Raw genomic sequence first — 9,991 nt, forward strand, 5'->3', positions numbered from 1 at the left:
GTGGGATTTCGGCAAAGTGGCACCTGGGATAAGCTCAATAGGGCAATCATACGGTCTATGGGGAGGAAGAGCTGAAGCCTTCTGTTTACTAAAGACCGCTGAAAGGTCATGGTAGATGGAGGGGACGCCAGACAGATCTGGGGAGTCAAGAGAGGGCGAAGACCTGGGCTGATCAGGGTAAGCAGAGCGAAGACAAGTGGCGTGACAATAGGGGCTCCAACTCATGATGTTGTTAGACTGCCAATCAATGTGTGGGTTGTGGAGACAAAGCCAAGGGCGTCCCAATATTATTTGACTGGAAGTAGCCTGAAAGACATAAAACTGCAGGGTTTCGACATGGTTGCCAGAAACAAATAGGAGAACAGGAGCCGTTTGGTGTTGGATGACTGCAAGGGGTTGCCCATTAGCAGCACTAACCCTCAAAGGAGGGTCCAAAGGGATGAGTTCTAATCCCCCCTCGAGGGCCAGGCCCTCATTGAGAAAATTTCCCTCAGCCCCCGAGTCAATGAGAGCAGACACCGAACGAGACCATGAACCAGACGACAGGGAGACCATAAATTCAGTCTTGGGTGGGGTGTGATTTAGAAACCCTGCGCCCTTCAGTGTCCCCATATTCACTGAAGGGCTCTGTCTTTTGGTTTCACAGGACAGACAGCCACCTGATGAGCATTGCTGCCACAATAGAAACATTCACCTCGTGTCCATCGTTCCTGCCTTTCCTTAGGCGTTAAACGTGTCCTCCCCAACTGCATTGGCTCTTCAGAGGATGCAGATGAAACCGCAGGCTGATACGTCGAAAAACTCGAAGAGGGCGTTTCCTGGCGTGACGTAGTTCTCGGAAAGGACGGCTGGGACTTGTAGTTCCGGGTAGGGCGGCGCTCTCGAAGGCGGTTGTCGATTCTGATAGAAAGAGAAATGAGAGCTTCCAGGGAGACAGGTTTGTCATAATGTAACAGTTCATCTTTTATGGCGTCATTCAACCCGTTGAAAAATACTTCCTGAAGTGCTCTACAGTCCCATCCCGCTTCCGTGGCCAAAATGCGGAAGTCCACAGAGTAATCAGCCACGGACCGTTTGTCTTGACGTAAAGCCAGCAGCTTCCGGGACACATCGTGATGTTTCTCTGGTGTCTCGAATATTAGTTTAAACTGGCTCATGAAGTCCTGGAAAGATAACACAGCTGAGCTCTGGTTCGCTAAAAATGCTTCGGCCCACTCCAGAGCACGGCCACGTAACAGCCCGGTCACGTAGGCGATCTTGGCTTCATCAGATGAGTACATGCTGGATTGCTGTGAAAACACCATGGTGCACTGGAGGAGGAAACCTCTGCAATGGTCGGAGGTTCCAGAAAAAGGATCCGGATTAGGAATTCTGGCTTCCTGGACCTGGGATGAAAGACTTGGAGGAGCCGGAGGCGGCGGAGCAGCGGAGGCAGGTGAGCGTGATGAATCAGCAATAGTCTGGAGCAGAGTCTGGAGCTGGGTTAACTGTTGTGTGATGGCCTGTTGATTTTCTGAAAGGCTGTGGAGCATATGCTCATGTCGATCCATGGTGGTGGCGTGGGATGACAGAGTCTGATTCACAGGGTCCGTGCCTGCTGGGTCCATGATGGTCGGTTCGTTCTGTCAGGTTTTGAATAAGCTGGACCCAAATGCAGACAGGAAACAGATTTATTGAGAAGAGGAGTGAGTCTTTGAGAGAGTTAACTGGCAGAAGATCCAGAAGGCGAGGCTGAAAAGTGGTGGGCTTGGCTCGTGTTTGAGCTGCTTGGTTTGGTTTGCTTTGGTTCGGCCTGGCTTGGCTTGACTTGGTGTGGTGCAGCTTAGCTTGGCTGGACCTTGCTTGGTTCGGGGCTGCTTGGCTCAGCTTGGTTGGGTCTTGAGCTGCTTGGCGTGGCGTGGCGTGGCTTGGCTTGGCGTGGCTTAGTCTTGAGCTGCTCAACTTGGCTTTGCTTAGCTCTTGCTTCAACCAGCGGGGATCAGTGGTCTTTTCCATAGAGGAGAACAGACGAACCGACGATGGCCGGAGGAAGAGAAGGACTTATAAAGGCCGACTAATCAGATGTAGAACAGGTGCGGGAACCAGCGGCAGGTGTGCGGGGACGGCCTCGACACCTGACAAGCCCACGATCAGAAACTATGTTCTGCGGAAGACCGTGCAGACGAAACACGTGTCTTGTCACTAGTGCTGTCATCTCCTTGGCTGATGGTAACCCCTGTAGTGGTATTGCATGAACCAGCTTGGAAAATCTGTTCACTATTGTCAATATGACAGTCTTTCCCTTAGAGCTGGGCAGACCAGTGATGAAATCCATAGCAATATGGGACCACGGCCTGAAGGGTACAGGCAGAGGTTGAAGAAAACCAGCAGGATGAGTTTTGGGAGTTTTAACACTGGCACACACAGGACAGGAGGCAACAAATGCCCTTATGTCAGAAGACATGGTGGGCCACCAGAATCCTTGGGCCACCAGGAAGGCAGTTCTCATAACTCCAGGGTAGCAGGCTAACCGGGACAAATGTCCCCACTTTAGGACTGACTGACGGAGACTAGAGGGAACAAACAGACAGTCTGCAGGACAACCTGGTGGTATATTTGCAGGATCAGTAACCAAGGCCTTCACCCTGCGCTCCAAGGACAACCGTGTAGCACCCAGAACCAAATGAGACGGGACAATGGGGCTGGCTGTAGTCGAGTGTCCACCCTCCTCTGTCTGATGTAGATGAGACAGGGCGTCCGGCTTGGTGTTCTTGCTGCCAGGGTGATAAGAAAGGGTGAAGGCAAACCGATCAAAAAACAGAGCCCACCTAGCCTGGCGAGGGCTTAGGCGTTTGGCAGTCCTGATATACTCCAGGTTCTTGTGGTCAGTCCACACAAAAAACGGTTTCTCAGCACCCTCCAGCCAATGACGCCACTCCTCAAGGGCTAGTTTGACAGCAAGTATAGTTCCCTGTTCCCAATATCGTATTTTCTTTCTGCAGGAGAGAGCTTGCAGGAGAAATACTCGCAGGGATGGACTTTATTATCAGATGCTCTCTGAGACAAAACAGCCCCCACTCCTGTCTCAGACGCATCTTCCTCCACAATAAATTGTTTGGAGGGATCAGGCTGAGTCAGGACGGGAGCTGCAGAGAAGCGTCTTTTCAGCTCGGAAAATGCTTTATCTGCGCCCTTATCCCAGATGAAAGGTACCTTAGCTGATGTGAGTCCATGCAGGGGTGCAGCCACGTCACTGAAGTTTCTAATGAACCGCCTGTAGAAGTTGACAAACCCTAGGAAACGCTGAACTGGTTTGCGTCCAGCAGGAACAGGCAACTCCAAAACGGCCCTCACTTTGTCCTTTTGCATAAGAACTGATCCAGGTGAGATCACATGACCGAGAAACTTTGTGTGTGTGGTGTGGAATTCACACTTCTCGGCCTTACAGTACAGGTGGTTCTCAAGGAGGCGCTGGAGTATGGCTCTGACGTGCTGCACATGGGTCCCGAAATCTGGAGAAAAGATCAAAATATCGTCCAGATATACAAACTCGAACTTATTCAACATGTCCTTGAGCACATCATTAATAAGACTCTGAAAAACCGAAGGTGCGTTTTTGAGCCCAAAAAACATAACCAAATATTCAAAGTGGCCATTAGGGGTATTAAAGGTGGCCTTCCACTCATCCCCCTCACGTATACGCCCAAGATGGTACGCACTTCGGAGGTCCAATTTGGTGAAGATCTGGGCCCCCTTTAATTGACCAAAGGCAGTCTGTAAAAGAGGTAAATGTTCCGAGCAGTGATGCAGTTCAACCCCCTGTAGTCTATGAAAGAACGCAACCCCCCGTCTCGTTTCCCCACAAAGAAAAATCCTGCTCCTGCAGGAGATGCAGAGGGACGAATGATGCCAGCCTAGAGACCCTCCTGAATGTATTCCTCCATAGCCTCCTGCTCAGGGCGAGAGAGAGGATATACATGTCCCTTGGGTGGATGTGTTCCTGCAGAAGATCTATGGCGCAATCATAAGGACGGTGAGGGGGAAGAGACTTGGCCAGGATCTTGCTGAACATGGAACCAAGTTCATGGTTTTCAGTAGGAACAGTGCTGAGATCCAAAGTTTCGGGGGTAGGTTTTTTTGACCGAGGAACGAATTGTGGCAGCAGTTAAACAGTTCAACAAACAAAACGAACTCCAAGACAATACACGTCCAGAAGTCCAGTCCATATGAGGGGTGTGTCTGCACAGCCAGGGAAAACCTAAGAGAACCTGTGGTTTCAGTGATTCCTCAACAAAAAATCTCCGCAGTTCAGTATGGTTACCTGACACAGTTATATGAATGTTAACCGTACGTGCAGACACTTTATGAATGGCAGACTCATTAATGGCATGAATATGCAAAACAGGAGACAAATGTTCTATAGGAATCTTGAGTGTTCCTACTACATGAGAAATGAAGTCACCATCTGAACCAGAGTCAATTAAAGTCTCAAGCTCCTCCTGTGCTCCTGCATAGTTTATTAAGACCTTGGTTGAAGGCCATGAGGGAGAATAAAAAGACGAAATACTGATCACCAGTTCCCTCTTTGCTGATGAACCCTGTCGTTTCCCGGGCAGTCGCGCACAAAATGTCCAGACTGTCCACAGTACAAACAAAGTCCAGCTCCCACACGGCGCCACCGCTCAGCAGGAGTCAGACGTCCTGCACCCAGCTGCATGGGCTCCGGGAAAGGGACGAAATCCTGGCGTGGAGCGCTTGAACGGAGCAGAGGATCACTCACAGGAGGCAGCGGACGAGGACGGGGGCTGGTGTTGCGGCGTCGCTCACGACCCCTTTCCCGCATCCTCTGATCAACACGAACTGCCAGATCGATCAACCACTCGTCTAGGTCCTCTGGAATGTTACGCCCCCTTCAGAGTCTAGGGGTACCTAGGGAGGCATAACATAAAATGTAAAGTTTTCAGCTACTCAGTGACTGTAACAAATAAACAAATAAATAAACAACCACCAACAACTAAAAGTGAAGCTAAAAGGCTTCAGGGTGAACCAAGGCCAAAATAACTAACAAAACCCCACCTAACTGAAACATGTCATCTTACCTATAAATGAAAGAAAAGGGAAATCAATGATAAACACTAACCTCCCTACACTAACAAAAACAGGAGAAAACAAGTACTAAAGAAAATGGCAGTTCACCCCTACAGCTTCACATAACATAACTACTAACCAAAAGACTAAACAAAGTGGGCATGGACAAAACTACAAAATACTAAAACACAACACTAAAGTGCAACACAACTAAACAGGTGGTGTAGTCGAAAAACAAAATGGAGAACATGGCCAAGCTGCAATGGAGTCTTGTTGCTGCAAGGCTCCCTTCTCACAGGCTGGAGGTCTTAGTGGTGCTTGTAAGGCTGCCTCCACCAGCTCTGGTCCAATTGGAGGCCACACCCTTTCCAGCACACCTGAAAATAATCAGACAGACATACAAACACAAAGATGCACAAGAACACAGAGGTCCCACTCTTTTACAGAAATAATACACAAAACACAGAACAAACAGAACCAAACAAAACCAAATAACACCCCCCTACCCAAGATAAAATTTTTTCCCCACAAAAGCATTTATCCCAAGTAGAGCACAAACACCAAATGGTAGCTCTCACAACACACCGCAATTCAATTCAATTCAATTTTATTTGTAAAGCCCAAAATCACAACAACAGTCGTCTCGATGGGCTTCGAAGTAAACATGAACTCAAAAGGATCATGAATACAAAGAGTTCAATAGGAAAATACTAAAATGAACTAACAAACTGACTAAACTAAAATGGCATCCCTGCCCTTAGACCCCCCTTCGCGGTAAGGAAAAACTCTTAAAAAAACAGATTCCGGAAAAAACGAAGAAACCTCAGGGGTGCCCACATGAAGGAGGGATCCTCCCCCAGGACGGACAGGCGATTTACCAGAACTCTTAGAGAAGAATTAACTTATCTAAATCTACAACTACATATATAAAGTCCAGCAGACAAGCTTCATCCAGCCGTGGTTGGGGGGACAGTCAGGGGCGCGAGTCGAGCCTGAGACAGGAACCACAGCCAGGTGTAGGAGCAGGAGCAGAGACGAGGTACTCGGTCAGGTACAGAGCAGAGACGAGCCAGAGGCAGGATCCACAGAAACCACACAAACGCAAGATGCCACACAAACTCAAGATGGCCTCACAAGACGAATCACACAAACTCAGGACACGCACTCCTCAAGGTATGCAACGTCCACTCAGGACACGCACCCCAAGAGGCACGCAACCATCCAACTCAGGGTGCGCACCCCGCAGGACACGCACCCATCAACTCAGGGTGCGCAGCCCGCAGGACACGCACCCATCCAGTCTAGTCACCAAAGACTAGTCACAAACCAACTAGAAATTAAACAAACAAAACGAATGTGTTGCACCACAGTTTCAGAAGCAAAACACGTAACAAACAAAACCAAATACGGCCACAGCCATAACAAGAATTTGCCTCGCCGCCAGCTCATCCTTGAGGACGCTGGAGAGACCCTGGAGAAACACGTCCATTAGCGCCTCATCCGCCCAGCGGCTGCTGGCAGCCAGAGTCCGGAACTCCACGGCGTAGTCCGAGGCGCTGCGTGCTCCCTGCTGGAGGCGAAGAAGCTCAGACGCGGCTGCTCGATGGGGTGTGGTAGGGTCGAACACAGTGAGGAGTTGGTTTGAAAATGCTCGTGCCCGTGGAGGACACGGGTGATGCTGTAGGACACGTGATGCTGTAGTATCGCGAGAGCCGACGAGAGGAGTGTGGTGAGTTTACTTGGCGGCGCGTAAGTTGTGAACAAACATTTTTGATTTATTTTATTACACCGCCATATTTAAATAATCCAGAAAGTTAAAAAATAAAAATCTGAAAAAGTTTGTCAAGCATTTGCCAGCCTGGATGACCTGGAGGACCTGGAGGATCTGGAGAATTACATCGACGAGTGTTTCAATACCTGCCTCATGAAGAAATCCAACACCGCCACTCCGTCCACCAAACGCAACCGTCCCGAAGACTTCCCGGGGGCTGTCTCCTCTCCAGGCAGCAACATGAGTGACATCCTGGATTCAATTGATAAAAGGCTCTCCAGCCTTGATTGCCGTTTAAATCTGCTGGAGATCCTCCATAAGGAATTCCAAGGTCTGCGAGAGTCTCTGGAGTTCAGCCAACAGCAGGTGCAGGAGCTCGCAGCGGAGAACCAGGCCCTCAGAGAGACCGTCAAGACCTTGGGCCACGACACCGCCCGTCTCTCTGAGGAAAACCGATCCATCAAGGAAACCCTCCTGGATCTTCAGGCGAGGAGCATGAGGGACAATCTAGTGTTCGCAGGGATTCCAGAAGAGGCAGGAGAAGTCCCGGAGAACATTGTTAAGTCCTTCATAGAGGTCCACCTGAAACTCCCCAAGGAAGAAGTCCAGAAGATCTCCTTCCACAGGGTTCACCGGCTCGGAGGAAAAAGGCCGGACAATCAGCGTCCCCGTCCTATTGTTGCTAAATTTGAACATTATAAACAAAAGATGCAGGTAAAAAGCAGAGGGCGAGAGCTGAAAGACACACATTACAGCGTGAATGATCAGTTTCCAGGCGAGATCCTCCGCCGGCGGAAAATCCTCTTCCCGCTGAGGAGGAAGCACCTGTCTGCTGGAGCCCGCGCGGTGGTTGCCGTTGATAAACTTTTTGTGAACGGCAAGCTGTTCCGGGACCCAGAGGTAACACCCTGGCTGTGCTGAAGGCTTTCAGAGGCGCACTGACATCTGCGCCGCCCAGAAGAAACCCGCAAACTTATTTAATTGAATAGGAAATAATCGGATCATCAATAATCCACACCTCTCAGGAAAAGTGTTTTTTCTTTCTCTCACATTCATGTTTCTGTTGTTGTTTCGTTGTTTTTGTTTTTTGTTCTTTCTCTTTCCCTCTCTCTTTTCTCTTGTCCCCCCCCCCCTTCCAATGTTCTCATATGTAAATCAGGTAAAGTCAACGCAACCACGGTGAGTATTTATTTATGCACGGAACGGGCGCGCGCGCATACTAGCGCGCATAAGAGCATGCACACGCGATCCCGCACACACACGTTGATAAACTGCAAAAACCTCACTTAGGCTCACACAGGACACACGTAACATGCAGCTCATAGCCAAGACACGTTCACCCACAACGCACAGCGCTTGTCAGTGTAGCAGGAACGCACAGCGTGCACGCGCACACGGACGGGCACACGCACTATTTAGCCTTGCACTCTCCCGGTTAGAACAGCTATGAACAGTCTTAACATCGTTAGCTGGAATGTGCGTGGACTTGGTTCTGGGCCAAAGAGATTGAAAGTGTTAAATCACCTGAATGATCTTAAAGCAGATATAGCTCTGCTGCAGGAGACCCATTTATCTTTATCAGCTGGTCAACTCCTGTGCTGTTCCCAGTATCCAGTTATGTATTCTGCCAGTTTCAACTCCAAACAAAGAGGGGTTGCAGTTTTGATTAATAAAAATGTTACATTTACTCATAAGGATACAGTTACTGACCCAGAAGGCAGATTTGTAATCATTAATATATCCATTCAGAATAAGGACTTTTGCATAGCGAGCATCTATGGCCCTAATGTTGACGACTCTTCCTTCTTTCACAGATTCTTCACCTCACTCTCAGCTCACTCTGACTCCACAATCATTATAGGAGGAGACGTCAACCTGGTTTTGGACCCTGAACTTGACAGACTCAGCACAGCAGCAAATCAGCGTACATGGCAGTCTGCAAGTATTCTAAAGCAGTACATGAATGATCTGGGTCTCTGCGACGCGTGGCGCTCATGTCATCCAAGCACTAAGGGGTTCACCTTTTTTTCTCCAGTTCACCATTCACACTCTCGTTTAGATTTTTTATTAGTCAGTAACTCCCTTTTGAAAGAAATTAAAAGTTCCAACATTCATCCAATTATTATCAGTGACCATGCACCAGTTTCTGTTACTATTTCAAGGGAAGTACCCAGACCCTCGGGTTCAACCTGGAGGTTTAATACATCTCTGTTAAAAGACCAGGAATTTATTGAATTCTTTAAAAAAGAGTGGGCAACCTTCTTAGAATTCAACAATACTTCTGAAATATCACCAAGTATTCTTTGGGAAGCAGCAAAAGCAGTCATGAGAGGGAAAATCATCTCTTATTCAACGCATAAAAAACGCAAAGAGAAAGCAGATTTATTAGAATTAGAAAATAAAATAAAAACTCTGGAGACTGCTTATGCTGCTTCTGCACAGGAACACATACTGGGCGACATGATAAATTTAAAGCTACAGTTAAATGAAATCATCAATAAACAAACACAATTCCAGATACAAAGGCTTCGACTGGAAAGATACGAAAACTCAAATAAATCTGGCAAATTTCTAGCTAATCAGCTTAAAATTAATAAAGAAAAATCAACAATCACTTCTATTATGGACCAAACAGGGAATGTCACCCATGACCCGGTAAAAATTAATAATGCGTTTAAAGACTTTTATCAAAACTTATACACTCCACAGATCAATCCATCGGAACAAAGCATCAACTCATTTCTCAACAATATAAACCTGCCCAAGTTAAACGAAGATCAAATCACAAATTTAGACTCTCCGCTCTCGTTGTCTGAGCTTCATGAAGCTCTGTCACTTATGCCTAATGGTAAAGCACCAGGGCCTGACGGCTTTCCTGCAGAGTTTTATAAGGAATTCTGGGAACAACTGGCACCAACGTTTTATAAAACGGTAAAATTTATCAATGAAAGCCAATCTCTACCACCTAACATGAACTCTGCCAACATTATCCTTCTTCTAAAACCAGACAAAGACCCCACGAGTCCTTCAAGCTATCGCCCCATTTCTTTAATTAACGCAGATGTAAAAATTATCTGCAAAGCACTAGCACAGAGAATAGAAAAAGTCACTCCTCACATAATTGACTTTGATCAAACTGGATTCATCAAAGGC

Source organism: Oryzias latipes, chromosome 8, assembly GCF_002234675.1.
Source record: "Oryzias latipes chromosome 8, ASM223467v1".
NCBI classification, from domain to species: domain Eukaryota; kingdom Metazoa; phylum Chordata; class Actinopteri; order Beloniformes; family Adrianichthyidae; genus Oryzias; species Oryzias latipes.